The 21,351-nt window shown below is 33.2% G+C and overlaps 1 protein-coding gene across 26 annotated transcripts in view; it reads left to right on the top strand.

Annotated features, from left to right (window-relative positions):
• Nucleotides 1–21,351, top strand: part of DLG2 (discs large MAGUK scaffold protein 2) — a 2,604,243-nt gene that overhangs the window by 1,599,987 nt on the left and 982,905 nt on the right. The window lies entirely within an intron of this gene.

Below are 21,351 nucleotides of genomic sequence, written 5' to 3'. Positions count from 1 at the left end.
GCATGTGTTTATGTGTATATATGTGTGTATATATGTGTATATATATCTACATACATACACCTCTCTATTTTTTTGTCTCTGTCTTTTTGTGTATCTATATCTATCTATATCGAGAGATACATGTCTATCTATATTTATCTTTCTATCTATCTATCTACCTAGGAGGCTGTTTTTGGACCTAGATCATTCTGACTCCATCTGTGGTCATTACTCTGCCATGTGATATCCTCAACATATAAGGATTTAAGTATTATAGGGGAGTTAATTTTTAGGCTCCATTTGCTCTAAGCAAGAAAGTTCTCTTTCTGCTTTCAAAAAAGCCCCTCCCTCTAAAAAAGAAAAATTCCTATTCAAGAACACATTAAAATATAAGTAGCTTGTAAGGAGAAATGACTTCTTTTTACCTCTTTCTCACAATACTTAAAAAATTCTTTGTGATGGATTGTCTGATTACAAGGACAAAGGTAAAGATCTATGACTAGGATGGTACAGAAGGTTAACCATTCTTATTCTCCAGTGTTTAAAATTTAGGTGTGATGTATGAGTCTCCACGTTATTGTCACCTTTCATAACATTTTGAGTCCAAATTCTTTCATTTGAATTTTAGTATTTCTCTTAGCCACCTGTGATGTCTTGGCCAAGTCACTTAATATCCCACAGTTTTGATTTCTTCATCTGTAAAATGAGTGGATTAGATTAGAAGTTCTCTAAGATCTCATCACTTTACAAATAAAGTCTTTTCATCCTCAAAGCCAATGATATATGTTGGGAGCTAATAGACTCTCATTCCCCAATTGCCTATTATATCAAGAAATCTAGAGGTCTGAGGCTCCTGTGTTTAAAAAGATGAACAATTCTTTGAAAGAATAACATTTTTTTCCCTTTCCACAGGGACTCAAAGAGTCTCATTTGAATCAGAGACTTGATAGTTATGTCATCAAAGCCAAAAACTTTGTTAATTTGGGAAATGGATTTGATTGAGTTGGAGACTGGATATTTAGCACTCAAAGTAGTTTTCTTCATAAAATTCATAACCAACAAAAGCAAATTATAAACATATTACATAAACCATTAGAAGTTAAGATGACAGAAATCAGTTATCATTGTTCAAAATATAATTAAATTCATTGGTTCTGTTTCTCCTTCTAGATTTCTTACATTTTGCTGACTCTGACTTCCCTTCCTCCCTCTCACTACTTCCCTCTCTTCTATCTTTTTTTTTCTTTCCTTCCTTCATCATACAGTTCTCATTTAACTCATCTCACTTTGCTTCACCTCATGCAGATCTTTCTATATTTATTCTATGCTTCATATTTAATAATTTTATGGGATCATAATATTCTGTCACATGAATATATGATAACTTATTCATATATTCTCCAGTTATTAGAGACCAATATTTTACATACATATTTTGCTCTTACAAGTAGATCAACTGTGAGATTTCTTTATAAAATCTTATTGTGATATTTTTAGGATAATGTTCTAGGAATGGAATTACTGAATCCCCTAAAGTATTGCAGTCAGATTATGATTTTTTTTTCCATTTTAAAAATACCTGAGGCCTCAAAACACACACACACACACACACACACACACACACACACACACACACACACACACACACTACCTAAGCTTCGATACCCTTTGATCTTTGGAGATCACTTATATGAAGACAGTAACCCTACTATGTTGTTATTTTGAAAACCAATCAATGATTTATTATAAATGCCAACTTTTCCTAGTTGCAAAAATATATTAAATGCATATTTTATCTTTCACTGGCACATTTTTCTTTACTTAATCATAGTGAAACCATAGAATCATAGTATTTGGAGCTAGAAGTGATCTTTGAGTGTAACCACACTAAACCTCTCATTTTTAAAGAGAAGAATAAAATTAGATTGCCCTGCATTAGGTAGTTTAAACAGGCAATATGCCCTAGGTGTTCAAATTTGTTTTGAGAGATTATGATGTAGTGGAATGAACATAGGAATCCATATAATTAGAACAAAATTCAAACTTTGGCTCTGCCATTTAATAGTTGTATGGCTCTCATTTATAAAATTTATAAATTTTCCCAATTTATAAAATAGAGTTATAATGTAGTAATTACTAACTCATGGGATAGCTGTGACAAAAAAAAATTTGGCTAGATAATGCTAGATAAATATGTAAGTATATTCATTATTCTCAAAAATAACATATCATTAATCACACGTTTTGAATGATGCTACCTTGCTAGACTTTTTAAAAAGAGTACAAATGAAAGCATAAAAAGATAGAGCTTTTTTTGATAGATACCAATTAGAGGGGATTATTTATTCCCCCCAAATAGCTGTTATTTGTATACCCCTATGTAAACTTATTTTGTAAGCTTTTTTAAGAATACAAGAGCCACATCTTAACTAAGCTGATTATATCTCAAAATTCCTGGTATGGTATTCAATATGTAAATACTTGAATAAGGTGTACTGAAACATATATGACTGGCATCCTATTCATTGCCCTTAACCTAAAAAAAGTCCCTTTTCTTCTTGGTTGAGTCACAAAATGTCCATGGCAAGCTCCATGGTAAGCATACTCTACGAAGCCTTCTCAGACCACTCCAACATGAAATTTACCTCTCCATATTCTTAAATCAGAGTTGACATTATCTACATCACTCATTTACTACTAACTATGCACATGGATTCTGGATTCTGGAGTCAGAGGATCTGTGTTCAGAAAGTTGAGTTGGAGATTTATATGTGTCTCAATTTCAGAAACAGATAAGTTTTTACAAATAATATTAAAGAAGATACATTGCCATCTGCCTTATTGCTACACTTTAGGGACTGCTATCACTGGGCCTTATGATCTGACTTGGAGATGTATCCCCTATATATTTTAACTCTTTATTTTATTGATAATTCTTTGAAAGAAACACTTTCTTATGCTTTTATTTATATACATAGCTTTGAACTTATCAAGAACTTAATAAAGTTTTATTAAATTTTCATTTAATTTTTTAAAAGTTTTAAGTTTATGTTCTTTTCTTTTTTATATAATTATAGTTTTCCCACTGTTCCTCCCATGTTCTCCAGAGAGCTATCCCACATAATGGATAATATTTTAAAGTCAAAAAAGAAAACATGAGAGGAAAAAATTAAACACAATTGATTAATATTTTTAAAAACTCCTGAAACATGGGTAATGTGCAATAGTTGTGAACTTTTTAACCTTCACAAATGAGTGGGTTAGAGTGTTCATAGATCTTTTCAGTCATTATAAAGCTTGAACCTTATAATATTCCTACCTTTAATTGTAATTGTGTGTGTGTGTTATATATTGCTGTAGTTACTATGTGTATTGTTTTCTTGGTTCTTCTTACTTCCCTTTGAATATGTTCATGAAGCTCTTTCCTTGCTTCTGTGTAGTTATAATACACATCATTTCTTAATAGAACAGAAATATTCCATTACATGAATATACCACAGTTTGTTTAGCCCTTCCCCAATTAATGGCCATCTACTTAATTTTCAATTATTTGCTTCTACAAAAATTTATTCTATTAGTGTTTTGTAGTATATGGGGACTTTCTGCTATCACAGGGTTCTTTGGAGTATAAGCATGATAATAAAAAAATTGGTTAAAGTAATTGAATATTTTAGTCATTTTATTTGGATAATTCCAAAGTACTTTCCAAGATAACAATACAATTCCAGCTCTACTTGTAGTGCATTAGTGCATCTATCAATTAACAATCCCTCTAACATGTGACGATTGTTGTTTCTAATAGTTTGATCATTTTTGCCAATTTTCAGAGTTTAAGGTGAAACTTCAGGCTGATTTGATTTTGCATTTCTTTTGTAGCTATTTAGAGCATTTTATGTAAATAATTTGCAATTTCTTTTTAAAGAATTATTTGGTAACATACTTTGTTTATTTTTTCCTGCTGGGGAATAACTTAGTTATTTCTGTATGTGTATTATTGATGTTGTTTATATATTTTAGATGCCAACCTACTGCTTATTGAGAAATTTGATAGACAAATTTGCCCCATTTAGCTATGTCCTTCTTACTGTGCATTTATTTTTTCTATGCTGAAATGTTTTGATTTTATGATGTTAAAGTTTTTTAAAATCTTTTGAAAGCATCTCTATCTCTTGTTTAATTAAAAGCACATCTTCTGGAACAGCTAGGGCAGCCCTGGAGTCAAAAAGATCTCAGTTCAGTTCAAATTTGACTTCAGACAATTACTAGCTATATGACCCTGAATAAGTCACTTAACCCTTATTGCTTCCAAAAAAAAAAAAAGAAAAAAGAAAAAAACAATACATCTCCTATTCACAGTTGTAAGAAATGTGTGGTCTATTGTCCCTTTGATTTTTTTTTTTTTGGTGTAGTAATATGAGCTTTAATATTAAAGTCACAAATCCAGTGTATGGTAGAATGTAGTATAAGGTTTTAATCTAAATCAAATTTCTACCAGACACTTTTTCATTCATTTTTTAAAATCCTTCTATGACTTTGGATAAGTTGCTTCCTTTTTCTAGTCCTCAATGTGAATACAGTATCTAAGATGATTTCAGACCTTATACTGTGATACAAGCCTATCGTGGGTCATCTGTCATATATTTGTCCATAATTTTATTTGATTCTTGTATTGTTATTTATTCTGTATGTGACTTCTCTTTCCTTTGTCCACTGTCATTATCCCTTTAAAAGGAAGTAGTTTTCCCTTTGGCAATGTTGCTGTCTCCTACATAGCACTAAGAATTATGGAATTCCAGTAGTGGTAAAGCCATTATTTTGTTTTTCCTCAACCCATCAATAAACCCCTGTTACATTTTTGAGACTGAAGTGTGAGGAATACAAAGACAAAAATGATAACCTGCTCTCAAGGAGTTTCCATTTGAAGTAGCAATGAGATGCAATGAGAAGTGCACAGTCTATGAAAGCTGGGGTCTGGATTCAAATACCAACTAAGATACTTAGTAACTTTGAGCAAATTGCAATAATCTTTAAGTTATACTTTTTTTCCTTTTTAAAAGTAAATAATAATATTTCTACTATCTGCCTTAGCTGCTGGAAAACTCAAATAAAAGAATGTGTGTACAGAGGACTGGACATTTTGGAAATGTTGTCTAGATGGGAATGGTGTTTTCTTATCTCTATCATCTCCTGCAGTACCAATCATAGTATCTAGAATTATAGATTTCAAGCTAAAAACATCTTATCTAATTCAGCATTTTATAAATGGGAGGACTGAGGCCCAAAAAGAGTAAGTTGTCCAAAGTCACATAGGAAATAAGAGAATTTATATTTGAACTCTAGTATTCTGAATCAAAGATCATTCCATTATACTTCCCCTCTCTGAAATTCAGCTTCTTCACTTGTAAAATGGATCAGTTGACCCCAGTGATCATTAATGCCACTTCCAAATCAGACTTCTGAGGACTGCTATGAGGTAAAGGATCATGTCTTCTCTGTTCATAGCAATGGTTCCAGTACTTATTACAGTGGCCCTTTTCCTACCTGGAGGTCCTTGATTTTGACTGACTGGTTCTAAAAATCACTTTTTGTGTTCTCTTACGTGACAAATCTCACCATGGTAGCCAGTGTTCATGAATGTGATGCTGAAATCACTGGGTCCTGCCATTTCATCAATGAAAGGTATTTGATGGGGACAGGCCCAGGAAAAATAGGATGATCCATATTTCTATTGTCTAAATTAGTAGTCATTCATTCTGCAGAAGATTTGTGACAGTGTGATGAAATGTGATTTTATAATTAGATTCAGCACTGGCTCCCCAATACTGCCTGACCTTTTCCCCCATCATTTTCATCATTAGAAAGAAAATAGTGTGTACTACTCTAGCTGGCGATGCCTCATTAAAAAGTAGTGTCAAACAAGTCTTTCAGCTTCTTCTGATGGGTTTTTGCTGTGTTAGGGCAGTGACCCACATTGTTTGTTGCAGTTTCAATTAAATGCTGATGCTTTAAAAGAAAATAAAAAATCCCTATCAGGAATCTGGTTTCTTGAATTACATTTCAGGCTCATCAGCAAATGCTGAAGATACTAAATATCAAGATTAAGACAAAATGAGAATTTCTTCATTGGACTTAGATGTGAATATGACTTTAGAAATCCTCTAATCTCTTAGAAGTTATCTAATGTAATTCTGCTCATCTACCACCCCTCTTTTTTTTTACACCTGAAGAAACTGAATTTAGGATAGTAACAAAAACTTGCACAAATATCATTGATATTGATATTTGAACATGAGTTTTCCAATTTTAAACCCAGTGTTTTTTCCACTATAATAGGTTGTCTCTTGTAAAAAGATAGATAGATAGATAGAAAGATAGATAGATAGATAGATAGATCACTATTCAAATAAATTAAGTACCCCTTTTCCCCCTTCTTGCTGTATGATTCTTACTCTCAGTTTAAGGGCCCAGTTTCATAAGGTGATATATTTACCACTGGGAGATACCACAATATGACTCTCCCCCCCTTCCCGAGAGAATAGTGATGAGAATAATGAGGTTTCCCCTTATATGTCAAAAGAGGAAATTATGTGCCAGGCATTGGGCTAATCCCAGACAATTTAAATTTGAGAAAAAGAAATCAATTCCTTCCCTCAAGGAGCTTACATTCTAATATGAGAAGATAAAGCACAAGAACAAGCTGAATGATAGGGTTAGGGAAGGTAACCATACTAAAGTATTGTTTGGATGTGCAGAAAGATATAGGGCCAGGAAGAGAATGTGAGCAGACCAGCTGGGCCCTACCACAAACTGGAGATGTTGTGGGGATTAACAATGAGAGTTGTGGTGGGATAGATAGAGGAATATTCCAAGGAAAACAAGCTATAGACTCTTCTAGGCTGTTCCAGGGTAAGGAGACCCCAGCTCTGAGAGAAGTTCTAGAGTAAGCTAGTAGTGGAACAAAACTAGGGCCAGGACTGGGAGAAGAACAAAAATGAAAAAAAGTGAAGTAGAATAATTAGAGCACATTTGATATTTTGCATGTTTTTATAAGTCATATATTCTCAGGAAAACATGACCTTGGAAAGAAAAGAGTGAAACTTGAGCCTGTGCTGACTCCCATTAGCTGTATAACCCTGAGCAAGTTGTGACTTTGAGCCTATATGCGTCAAATGCTCTATAAAATAGGAATACTTATACTTAAGCTACCTACCCTTGAGGAAGATGGACTCTTGGGAAAATGGAAGGCACCATAAAAATATGATTTAATTGGTATTTCACTTTTTAGATCTTCCTTTTATCTTTTGCCATATTTTATTACTTTTACTCTTGTTTTAGCAACAGTGAGGAAAAGAACAGACCACATGATCTTTTGATAAAATGATATAACAGCAAAGCTTTAACTAGGGTGGGGAAACATGTATTTTGCCTCAGCTTAAAATGTTTGTAAGACCTTTGAAGACCTTCAGTCCAATATGTCCAGTAACCAGTTGGTGATGATATTCTGGAGATCAGGAGAGATGTTAGTGCTGGATAAATAGAGCTGAAAATTTCCTGCATATAGAAGATAATTGGATCTTAAACTCACCAAGAAAAATAGTGTTGAGGGAGAAAATAAAAGGGCCTTCAACAGTTCTTTGACTGACACCTATGTTTAGTGAGCATGACCTGAATAAAAATACAGCAAATCTAGCTACCACTCTACAAATCCCAGTCTGAGTCTGAAATTTTGTGTTGTTGTTGACCAGTAGTTTCAGTCGGGTATGTTTCTTCATGAACTCATTTGGGATTTTCTTAGCAGAGACACTGTGGTTTGCCATTTCAATCTCCAGCTCATTTTGTGTGTGTGTGTGTGTGTGTGTGTGTGTGTGTGTGTGTGTGTGTGTGTGTGTGTGAGACAGGGACACACACACATACACAAAACCATGTATCTAAGGTTGGATTTGAACAGTATTCCTAATTCCAGAGTTGGTGCTCTATCCATTGTACCACACCACCACTGCTCTTCAAATACCAGCCCAAGATACATTTTCCAACTATTTTGGGGTTCTTTATAAATTTACTCCCAATGAAATGCAGTTAGATAGCTGTGTCAATGAGGAGAATGCATTATCGTGAAAACCTAGGAAAATATGTATTGTCTAAGATATCTATGATCAATTTACTACTGATTATTACATTGAATGCTACCAAATATATTGAGAGAAAGGGAGGTAATCTAAATAGTAATCTCATTGTATATACAAAAAATTAAGCCTTCTGGAAGTTAAATAACCTTCTCTAAGTCACACACAAACACACACACACACACACATGCACCCACATAAATATAGAAAGAGAGACAGAGAAAAAAGTGAGAGAGAAAGAAAAAGAGACAGAGAGAGGAAGAACAAGAAGGAGGAGGAAGAGGAGGAAGAGGAGGAAGAGGAGAAGGGAAGAAGAGACAGAGAGAGAAAAAACAATAAATATCAGAGTCAAGACTCAGGAATAAATCTTCAGATTCCCAAGTGTTCTTTTCTACTATAGCAACTCAAGTGGTTCATTGGGCAAATATAACAAGGGTCATCTCCAGTGGTCCTTGTATTCCTATATTTTGGATTGAATCCAGATGACTTTGGAGGGGAAAGTAAGGCTAATGATTTCCCCCAGCCCTCCCTCACTTGAATCTAATCAGTTTGTTTGTTATGGTATCATCTCCCTGATGTCATGGTCCTCTTTGAGAACAATGGACAAATAACAATAGAAATTACCATCAAACACTTATTTGAATCTAGACCAACATTTTCTTGCCAATATTCTGTTACCCCTTCATGATGCTCTATAACCACTCCTTCTATATGTAATTGCCCATTAAAATCTAATGAAATAATATAAATGCAGTTATCCCTTCCATTGCAACTCTCCTCATTGCAGTTTTAAAATATCAAGGGATGTGCAAGTGAAATTTACTCGGAAATTTGTTGAGTTTTGGAGAAGCTGCAAATGATACCCAAAAGCCAGCAGACTACATAAAAAAAGTTTTGAAACTCAGAAATGTACAAAATCTATGTAGCATAGTGTAAATATCAATGTATCTTATCTTTTAATACCATGATCACTCAGACTTATTCACTGGTACAAAAGGAAAAAAATTTTTGTGGATTTTCTAGCTCATGGGCCATGCTACCCCAAACCTCCATAATGTGAAAGGGATACTTTTATACTCTAATTCTCATAGAATATCTACTTGGAGTAAGAGACTGAGATGGAATAAGGTGAGGAGATCAAGAAATAAAGGAAAGGTATTAGAGGAGGTATTAGCTGGACTCTACAAAAAAGGAAACTAATTTCATGATTTTCTTTTGTTGAAATGTGCTTTGGATTCTTCTATTTTTATTTGTCTCTTTTTTTAATGGCAGAACCATAGATTAAATGCTGAAATAAAATCCCAACTGCCATCTAATTCCAAAATTATATGGATGTAGAAGCAGAATAGGTAAATGAAGGAACTTATCTAATGGCATTAAAATAATAATAAGCGTATTTGGCCCAAAGTATCCTTACTCCAAATCCATTGTTCCTTTCCTTTATGCCATGCCCCAAATTCTAGCCTAAAAGAGATATCTCAAAAGTGATTTCTTGGGATTTCTATAAATTGTTTCTAATGAGAAGAAAATCAGTGAGAGCTGAAATTAGTAAATAGTCTTAGCTCCTTTGAGACAATGCTGGATTAAAAGGTCTGCAAAGGCCTCATGTGAGATACTTCTTGCTCTTTGACATTTTACTCTTTAAAATTGGCTATTTAGGTGATTAACTATCAATGCTTTTTTCCTTTAAATTAAAATTCCACATTTCTGAGTCATGTTCTCTTTAAGCCTCAATTGGATTTCAAGCAAGTAGTGAGTTTGTCATGTTAAATGAATAAATCTCACCATTTAGAGTGTCTTTCCTCTGTGTTAGAAACCAATTGGCTAAATTGATGTGGAAATGGGCTTGTCATATTTTGTGAAAATCAGAAATTGGCCTTTCCTCAGTTCGAGGGGCTAGTGGTTTGTTGTCATAGCTATCCATTACTGAGACATAAAAATTAATATAATCATGAGACCCCATCATAATGCTAGAATTTCAGACAAGTCTAATACCTTCCTTTATTTACATGTACTAAGTGAATTCCAGACTTTTCCTGTACATAGCAAGAGATGTAATTTAACCCAGGGCATAATAGAAATGAGAGATGTTATAAAATGGTTCACTGCTAGTGTGTAGTATACATGAGTACAGAAAGAGGCACATTTTATTTTGTTGAGTTATGTTCTATTTATGGGAAGCCGATAACTTTTGTCTCACTCGGTACAGGTCAGAAAACAAACCCTATTTAGGTCATTGCACATCTCTCAAAATAATGACTATGGACACTGCCCACTATGAATTTAACAGGATGAGGAATGAAATAGAAATAACAATACAGGCTCCAAAGTACTTGCCCTGGAGGTCATTAGAGTTGTTTTAAAGAATCTAGAATGAGAGTGGGGAAAGGAGGAAATTCATTTTTAATAGATATTAGGATTCTAGAATACAAAAAACAATAATAATTACAGTCCTAATGGTCAATATTTTTGTTGTACCTTATGGTTACAAATAGTTTTTATATCACTTATTTTCTTAAGTATTCTTACAAGTTAGTGAGTCAAGTAAATAAATCAATCAGGTATTGTCATTTCAAATTTGCAGATGAAGAAAATAGGAAAGTGATTGTATCACTTCTGGGGAAGTGTTTATTGTAGGTAGTATAATTTAGAAGGAAAATTGACTGACTGGAATTTATTCACTAAAAGGTGATTGCAAGGATGGAAGAAGTCAAATCAATTATCATGCAAGGCTTTGGTGAATAATATGAGTATCTTTAGCCTACAGAAAAGAATGTTGTGTACTAAGCATGATTACCATTTCAAAATATTTTAAAAATATATTTTCTTGTATATCTAGATTTTATTCTGGAATCATCTATCTCTATATTTCCAGTATAGCTATCTCATATAGCAAAACATTTAAACAGAAAGAAAAGGAGGGAAATCAGAAAAAAATGATGTATATGTCAATAAAGAAAATAAAATATGAATTTACATGCAGTGATCCAAACCTGTGAACTTTAACTTTGACAAAGGAGGAGAAAGTCTTTTCATATTTCTTCTTTCATAAAACTTGTTTTATACATTTTTATTTGTTTTGTGATGTATACTTATATTGTTGTAATCATATGTTTTTTTTTTTTTCTTGGCTCAACATCCTTCAGTTTGCATCAGTTCATTTAAGACTTCCCATACTTCTTTGTAGTCATCATATTTTTAATGTCTTTATAACTCAATGCTATCCCATTACATAAATTTGCTACAAATTGTCTAGTCATCCACAAAGATGGACATCTACTTTGTTTCCTGTTCTTTACTAATGCAAAAAGCTTTGCTATACATATTTTGGAAGATAGCAATGTTTTGTTTGTTTTTGTAATTTTCGCAGTCACCTCCTTGGAACAGATGCTATAACCTCTGATTTAAGAATTATAATAGTTGACTTTTTTCATAATTTTACCACCCACAATGCATTAGTGCTCCTGTCTTTTGAATAACCTTATATTGATTATTACTGTCTCTGGGCATCTTTACCCATTTTATGAATATCAGGTGAAATATCTGGGTTGTTTTGATTTGTCAATCTCTCATTATTAGTAATTTGGATCATTTTTAAAGATTGTTTATACTTTTCAGTGCTTCTCAAAGCTATTTCTCCATGTCCTTTGACTACTTGTGTGTTGAGAAATGTGGGGATGTATATTTATGTGGGTCTCAGATCCATTTTAGATGTCATACCCTGATGAGAAATACTAGGTTATTTTTTCCCCAATAAGATATTTTACTTTCTATCCTAGTTAGGTAATCTTTGTGCAACAATCTTTCGATTTCATGCAATCAAAATTGTCTGGTTTATCTTTTGAAACTATCTTTATCTTCTTTTGTCTAGGAATTGACACCCTACTCCTAGTCATGCATAGTATATGTCTTTCTAATTGAATGTATTTATTGTATGGTTATTAATAACAAGTTGTGATTTAGTTTAAAGTTATTATAGAATATTAAATAAGCAGTTAATCTTAGCATTGCTTCTTCCTGTTGGTTTTAAAATAATCATATTGATAGTTTTCCCTAATGTTTAATTGCTTATATCCTTGATATAAATCCAACTTTGTCATAATGATCAACTTTTGGTTAAATTTCTGTAGATTTTTTTTTTTGCCAAGATTTTACTTAACATTGTAGAATCATCATTCATTAATGATATTGTTCTAATGTTCTCTTTTGCTCTATCCTTTCCTGGTTGAGGTTTTATTTTTGTCTCATATAAGTATTTTGACAGTGTACTTTCCTAATTTTTTTTAAAAAATTTTAAATTTTTTAAAAATTAATTTTATAATTATAAAATTTTTGACAGTATATATGCATGAGTAATTGTTTTATAACATTATTCCTTGTATTCATTTTTTCAAATTTTCCACTCCCTCCCTCTACTCCCTCCCCTTGATGACAGACAATCCCATACATTTTACATGTGTTACAGTATAACCTAGATACAATATATGTGTGTAAGTACCATTTTCTTGTTGCACATTAAGTATTAGATTCCGAAGGTATAAGTAACCTGGGTAGATAGACAGTAGTGCTAACAATTTGCATTCACTTCCCAGTGTTCCTTCTCTGGGTGTAGTTGTTTCTGTCCATCATTGATCAGCTGGAAGTGAGTTGGATCTTCTTTATGTTGAAGATATCCACTTCCATCAGAATACATCTTCATACAGTATTGTTGTTGAAGTGTACAGCAATCTTCTGGTTCTGCTCATTTCACTCAGCATCAGTTGATGTAAGTCTCTCCAAGCCTCTCTGTATTCCTCCTGCTGATCATTTCTTACAGAGCAGTAATATTCCATAGCCTTCACATACCATAATTTCCCCAACCATTCTCCAATTGATGGACATCCGTTCATCTTCCAGTTTCTAGTCACTACAAAAAGAGCTGCTTTCCCCTCTTTAGTATTTCTTTGGGATATAAGCCCAGTAGTAGCACTGCTGGATCAAAGGGTATGCACAGTTTGATAACTTTTGGGGCATAGTTCCAAATTGCTCTCCAGAATAGTTAGATTCTATCACAACTCCACCAACAATGTATTAGTGTCCCAGTTTTCCCACATCCCCTCCAACATTCATCATTATTTGTTCCTGTCATCTTAGCCAATCTGACAGGTGTGTAGTAATTACTTTCCTAATTTTTGAGAATAATTTATCAAGCAGGAATTAATCATCTAACTTTTGATAGAATTGTCCTGTTTTCTATTGGGATCAGAAGATTCTACCTCTTTGGCTCTTCCTTTTCAGATAATTTTACTACCTTTTCTAAGATTAGGGTTACTTTTGGATGTTCTCTTTTATTAGTTTGTATGCTTTGGAAGGTAATCTTTTATTAATTTTCTATTCTCAGTATCACTGCCATAATAGATTCTAATAATTCTTTTTTTCTGGTTTTGTTGTGATTTTATCTTATTCATTTTTATTTTGTTGATTTGATTTTATGCCCTGTTATTTTTAATGAGATTGGCAGATAGTTTATTATTTGTTTTTTCTTAAAGCATGAGGTGTTAATTTTTCTTATCTTTCTATAGTTTTATTAGTTTCCAATTATCTATTTATAGAAGGCTGCTTTTGCGTACTTATTGTATCTATTTTTAAATACTTGTTCAGTTTATCAATATTTATTTTGTTAATGCATATCTTAATGATATATTTTTCTTCTAAGGACTATCTTAACATTAGCACTGAAATTTTCATGTTGTCTCATCATTGTTTTTCACATAATTGTTAATTGTTTCAATTATATAGTTGTTATTTAGCATTTCATTAAATGCCAATTTGTGTTTTCATATTTAATTTGTCTGATAACTTCTGAAGTTTTGCTTAGTTCTAGTCTTTATCCTTTAAAAGAAGGATTGATAAATGGAGGCAGAAGAATGACAGAAATGATGAAGCACTCAAAAACATGCCATATAAGGCAAATGATCTGAACATGTTTAGTCTGTAAGAGGAAATTTTTGAGTTACAATGCTTGTTATTTTTCATTATTTGATGATTTTCCATATGGAACCATGTTTTAAGTAGCCTGAGTGAGAAAAACTAAGACCTATGGGAGAAATGAGAGACAGATTTTGATTTAATATAAAGAGAATCCCAGCAATAATGTCATTCAAATACACTGGACTATTTCATAAATTCTTTCTTTCAAGAAGTCTTATAGGAAAGTCTGAAAGACCACTTATTAGAGATATTATAAAGAAAGAAAAGTATAATGAATGGATGAATGAAAGAATGACAAAAAATTAAGTATTTACTTAAGGTTAAGCACTATGTTAACTATAGGAATACAAAGAGAGAAACAATAAAGGGATGTTCTATCATTGGAATTGGAATAAATGACAAGCAACCTCTATCTTTCCAATGGTATAAGTTCCTATTAACATTTGGATGTCAAGAGGTTAAATTATTACACAAAGCTAGATAACATGTCAGTGAGAATTATAAATTAAATGTGGTATTCTTGCACCAAGTCTAGAACTCTTACCATTATTCTAAAATTAAACCTCTAGTAAATTTGGGAAGTGAAATCATTTCTCAATAATATTAGGAAGATTACAATGAATTTTAAGGATGAAACTGTTTGTGCTTGGGGTGGGGTCCCTTCCCTGAAACAGAGTCCAAGGAAGTTTTAAGAGTTTGGGGGTTTCCTCATCAAGACCAGTGAACCTGATTTTTATTCCTGGCAAAATCCAATGACATAAATCATTTAATTCAGAGAGTAACTTTGTTTTAAAAGCAAGTTTGCCTTCTTTCTGAAAAGCTAATTAGAGATTTAAACACATTTGAAGTACATATGTTCTAATAGAAACAAATTGAACTATGAGGCAAGAGGTTTGTATTCTTTCCTGGACAACTTTGATAACTAGACATTTGATAGTCAAATGACTATCTTCATATCATAATAATAATAATGATTACCATTTATATAGAACTTACATACAATGTGTCAGGCACTATGCTAAGCACTTCCAAATTATTATCTTCACACCAACTCTGGGAGGCTGGTGCTATTATTATCATCTCCATTTTACAGGTAAGGAAGCTCAGGCAGATAGGGTTTTAGAGATTTGTCCAGATACAGCAAGTAAATATCTGAGATTAGATCCCAAGTCTTTTTTCCTCTAGACCTAGTATTGTTTTTGCTATGCCATCTAGCTATAAAATGGAAATAAAATTATCCTTTCTCCTCCACATTGTGCTGTAATGCCTTTCTCCTTAAACAGAATTTATATGAACTATGAATATGGAGTTTTAAAATTTGCAAAGCACTTTGCATACATCATCTCAATTACATAGCAAATAGATGAAGCAGGGGTCTTACAGACTGTGCCAACAGACCAAAACTGTTGTTATTTTTCTGGCTGTTTAGCCATTTTTCTTTCATGTCTAGTTCTTCATGACATCATTTGGGGTTTTCTTGACAAAGATACTGGAGTTGTTTGCCATTTCTAGGGTTTATGACACAGTTCCTAATTGTCTGAGGCCAGATTTGAACTCATGAAGAGGAGTCTTCCTGACTGCAGTTCTGATGCTGTAGCCACAATAACAAAAATGCTAGTAAAATAATAGACTTCTTAATTCAAGACTTTCCTTCAGAGAAAGAAAGATTTTAAGTATATATAAGTATAAAAAGTGATGAGACTGTCCTGTTAGAGAATAGGCCTAGTTAAATAAGGAAACATTCATTGTTAGAGAATTAGGCACTATATTGTAGACACTGATGAGAACTAGATAAGGGGTGCCTAAATGAAATTAGGTTTAATTGAGGTCTAGTGGCAGGTTCAGGGTACAGGGAGTCAAATAGAGCTCCTCTGCAACCCCTTTGGATTCGGTGCAAGGATACAGAGTTAAATGAGGTCTAGTAGCGGTGCAAGAGTCCTCTATAAAGGAATTTACAGACTCGAAAACCTAGATTGATAAAAGAGGTTTATTGTGGGGTTTGGAAGTGAAGTTTAGTTAGTAAAATTGAGAATAGAGATAAAAGGACACCAGAACCACAGTTCCAGTGGGCAGAAATCCTTGACATGGCTGACATAAGGATGCCATATTTGGGACCTCTGCAAAGAGTGGACTCTAGTTTGGCTCTTTTTATAATAGGGACTTTGGACAATCTGAAGGGGCTTGTGGGTGGATCCCAGGTTGGCTTCCTGCTTTAGTTTCAGCCAAGGTTAAAATTTGAATAGAATCCAATGAGTTTTTAGATAAGGATGAAACTGTTTGTGCTTGGAGTGGGGTCCCTTCCCTGAAACAGAGTCCAAGGAAGTTTTAAGAGTTTGGGGGTTTCCTTATCAAGACCAGTGAACCTGATTTTTATTCCTGGCAAATTCCTAGGATATTATATTAAAGGGAAAAGTATCCAACACATACAAAAGGGAGTCCTCATGGTCACAAAACATTAGCCTGGTTTTCATCAATAACAGGCCAGTCCAGACTAACAATTTCCTTATTTGATAAGAATGTTTGAGAATGCTGAAAATATAACTTAACTGAATCTAATTCTTTAAAAATTATGTTTTATTTTGACAACAGATGCTATCCAATAAACATTGGATGCATCCCATTTCAAAGTACATTATCTGAAAAATAATTTATTAATAGCTAAGATGGTTTATGTCCTTTGACAGTGCAATAATAGTATTCACCAGGAAAACTTGACTAGTGTGGTTCCCTATTCAGGGCTTCTTTTATTTAGTTGTCATTCTGCTGATCTTTTGACTCTCCTACCTTTATTCTGCACAATTCCATACATATCTTCTGATGTTTTTAGTAATTCTTCAATATAGCCTTCATTATAGTATGTTAATATTCTATAAAAGTCATATATAAATATGTCATAATTTATTCAGTCATTCCACAGCTGTTGGGGACATATGTTGCTTGTGAATTTTCATCATAAGTTATGCTTCTCTAAAAATGTTATTCTCAATGATCTTTTCTTGCTGACAATAATCTTCTTGTGCTGTAGCTTCAGTACTCTGCTATGTAGTAGAGTTTATGAAAATTTTTGACAAAGTCTTATGTGTTATTTTTATGGAAAATGTGAAGAGATGTGGACTTGTCAGTAGTACAGTAAGGTAGATCTGGAATTGGTTGAATGGTCAGATCGAAACAATAGTTATTACTGTTCTATATCATCTTGGAAACATTTTTTCTAGTAGAATGCTCTGGGGATGAGTTTTGATGCCTGTGTTATCTGAATTTTTTTGTCAATGATTCTGACAAAGTTAGAGAGAATACTCTGCACAGCTTCACAGATGACAGGAAACTAGTAGAAACTAATATGAATGATGGCCAGGATTTGAAGAAAAAAATCTGAATAGGCTACTGTGCTGAACCAAAAATAATAAGATGAAATTTAATAATTATATAAGTATACAATTTGACTTCAGAAATTCAAATTGTTTAAATACAAGATAAAGGACAGTTAAACTTAAAAAAAAATATGGTTTGATTCAATCATTTTATCAAATGTGATTTAACCATAATATGACAGCTCAGAGAGTTATGTGAACTTACTCCATAGTAATATAGGCAAAATGTTCAGGACTAGGAAGATGAAACTACAATATATTTGGTCCTGGTCAGAATATAATAAAAGAGCATTAATAAGCTAGAGACCATCTAGAGGACAGAAACCACAATGATGAAGGGCTTTTAGTTCGTGCTATATAAAGATAAGTTGGAGAAACTCTCATGAAAATAAGGTTTGATAGTCAATTAGAGTTATCTTCAAATATTTGGAAGACTGTCACAAGGAATAGGAATAAAATTTGTCTGTCTTTAAAAATAATGAATCAATATTTATTGTATCTACTGTGTTGTCAGACACTGTGTTAAATGCTGGAGAGAAAAAACAAGAGCTTCTGTCTCTATGGAGCTTGTAACATCATGGGGGAAACAGAATGCAAAAAATATATGCATATATATATACATATATATTTAGCTGTATACAGGATAAGCAGGAAATAATTTAAAAATTAAGAAATCACTAGAATTAAGAATGGTTAACGAATGCTTCCCATAAAAAGCAGGGTTTTAGTTGAGGATTAAAAGGAATCCAGAGAGATCAGTAGTTGGATCAGAGAGAATGATCAGATCTCAGAAATGAAGTGTCTTGTTTGTGGATTGACCAAGAGGCCAGTGTTGCTGGATCAAAGAATATGTATAGGGGAATAGAATGTAAGAAATCTGGAAAGGCAGGAGAGGGTAGGTCATGAAGAGCTTTGAATGCTACCCAGAGAATTTTTTATTTTCTCCTGGAGTTAATAGAAAGCCACTGGAGTTTACTGAGTAAAGGGTGTCATGATTAGACCTGTGTTTTAAGAAAGGTCTTTCTGCCTCAAGTTTTTCCCTCTTCCAATTCTTCATTCACCCATTTTGTTTAAAAGAATTGCATGTGTTTAACATATAGTGGAACCTTATAAGCCTTTATCATATATTGGAATCTTATGAACCATTGAAATTTTCCCATAATCATTCTGCAGCTAAGTAGTATAGTAGACAGAGCATCATACCTGGAGCCAGTAATACCTAAGTTCAAATCCAGCCTCTGATGTTTCCTGACCATGTGTTCCTGGGAAAGTAATTTATTTTTTCTGTCTTAGTTTCCCTTAATGATAACACCTGCTTCCTAGAATTATTATAAAGATGAAATAATATTTTAAAAGTAATTTGCAAACCTCTATGCCAGCCATTATCATCATCCTAAGATAGGTAATTGACAATATATTTAGATTTTCAAAGCAATTTACATGATTTTTTTTATTTGTGGTCATAACAGCCATGTAAAGTAGATATAACAGGAATCATTCTCTTTATTTTACAAGTAAAGAAATAGGCTCAGAACTATGAAATCCTACCTCCCTAAGGTCATATAGCTGATAATATCAAAGGTGGTATTTGAATTTGGAATTGCTCATTCCAGATCCAGTATTCTATCTATTATATCCTCTTCTTTTCATTTTGTGCCTTCTCACTACCATACCCAAGCTTCAGTTTTCATCAGTACAATTCATATAATCTCTCCTCCATTAAAAAGATCTATATTATCATTGTTGTTGTTGGTAATATCTATATGTATGCATATAATTTTTTCTGCCCTCAACTTCTCTAAAGATCACAAGGGATGTATGATATAACAGAGAAACATTAGGTTCTAACCTAAGTTTAGAGATCCCAGATTTCTAAGAATTCTTTGATCCCATCTGGAAGATACCTAAGTGGCTTAGTGGATAGTACACTGTAGAATTAGTAAGACCTGAATTTAAAACCAGCTTCAGACACTTACTAGCTGTGTAACCCTGGATAAGTCATTTAACCTGTTTGCTTTAATCCACTGAAGAAGGAAACAGCAAATCATTTCAATAGTTTTTGACAAGAAAGCCTCATGGGCAGTATTGGGTGCTGTGGTGCATGAGATAATAAAAAATGAAGCATGACTGAATGATTGAACAACCACAATTATTTAGAGAATTCAATCTAACCTGACCAGCTAATGTGCAGTTGAAGCTCACACTGGATGCCCTCTGTATTTACATCTCTCTCCCATTGTGTTATAGCTCTCTATATAGGAAACAAATGATGTCCTACCCAGATCCACCTACTAATAGCTGCCACACACATTTTCTCTAGTTCTTACTTTCCACCTTCACACATGGTTTCAACTTTTTTTCTATAAATTCACAAATGTTTTTCATATATGAGAATGATTCAAGGGTAATATTAGAATTCTAAGATATTTATTTTCTTCCCCTTAAAGCTGAGGAAAAGTCCTAACTTGAAATTACATTTAGCTTTAATTAACAATTACTATGTTCCAGTCACTGTGCTAACTCTAGAACAGAAAGAAAAGCCATGGAAACTAGCTAGTTGAATATTTGCTTGTTCAGTCATCTTCAGTAGTGTCCAATGTTTTCATGTCCCAATTAGGGTTTTGTTGGCATAAATGCTGTAGTGGCTGAACATTTCTTTCTCCAGGTCACTTTACAGATGAAGAAACTGAGGCAGAGTTAAATGATTTACCCAAGGTCACATAGCTAGTAAGTATCTGAGGCTGGATTTGAGTTTAGGAAGATGAATCTTTCTGACTCCAGCCAGATCTCATATTCTGTCCAATATGCCACCTAGCTGAATCATGCACTTATTTCTTTATCATGGCAATGTTTAGAACTGAAGCCATAAACCATGTAAATAAGTTATTAATGGTTTCCAGAGATGCTCTCACTTCCAGGGTTATTCTATTTGTTACATTTTCCTCCTGATTTCTGGAGCCAATGTAGCATGTTTTAAAGCATAATAAATTGGGAGTCATGAGACCTGTGTTCTCATCTGTCACTTAATTGTATCATTTACCTCTCTTGGGACCCCACTTTTTTCATCAATAAAAACAGTGTGTGATTGATGAAACTTCGCTATTTCCAGTCAACCTGGACCAAAACATGTCTTTTTGCCCTTGGCCATTTGTGAACTTGTCACATATGAGCCATCTTTTCCCTTTCCACTTTTGCTCTGAAAAATAAATCTATAGTATCAGTTTCTGGAAAAGGAATGCCAATGGGTTGTGTATTGCCCTATGTACCAATTCTGGGAAATCTCAGAGCAAACTACCCTTTTTAAAAGGCCATTACCCTTATGTATTGTGTCCCATAGAATGACATAATCTGCTTGAGGTCAGGATTCCCACTTTTTTATTCATGTCCCTATTACTTAACAAAGTTCCTAGTGTATACACTATAAGTGCTTGATACATGCCTTTCATTTGTTCATTCATTCATTCTTAGAATTAGTTTGGGAGCTAGAAGAGAACTTCAAAGTCACCTAATCCAAATCCTTTGTTATATAAAATGAGAAAAGTGAAGGCTAGAAAGATGAATTAATTTGTCCAATGTCATACAGATAGTTGGCTACAGAGGAGCTATGATTAGCTAAATTGGAAGTCCTGTCTAACTCTAATATTCTTTGTTTCTAGTTCTATCATTAGATGACTCATGGAACAATGTCTATTTCTTTGATCTTTCTCTTTAAGTGTTATGCAGATGAAGTCTATTAAACATGAAACTCTCACCTATATCCTTTTTTGCCTCAATTGTTTTGCAAAATTTCGTGTTACCAGTTTTGTGAAAATTTGAGACTTGCCCATTGCATAATTCTTTTTTTTTAACAAAAAAATGGCTATTCCAAATATTTTAATAAGAGTTTCTTGCAAGCATTTTATAACACC

This window comes from Sminthopsis crassicaudata, chromosome 3, assembly GCF_048593235.1.
Source record: "Sminthopsis crassicaudata isolate SCR6 chromosome 3, ASM4859323v1, whole genome shotgun sequence".
Taxonomy (NCBI): Eukaryota; Metazoa; Chordata; class Mammalia; order Dasyuromorphia; family Dasyuridae; genus Sminthopsis; species Sminthopsis crassicaudata.
The sequence above is the reverse complement of the archived record's forward strand: the minus strand, read 5'-3'. Positions and strand labels throughout refer to the sequence as shown.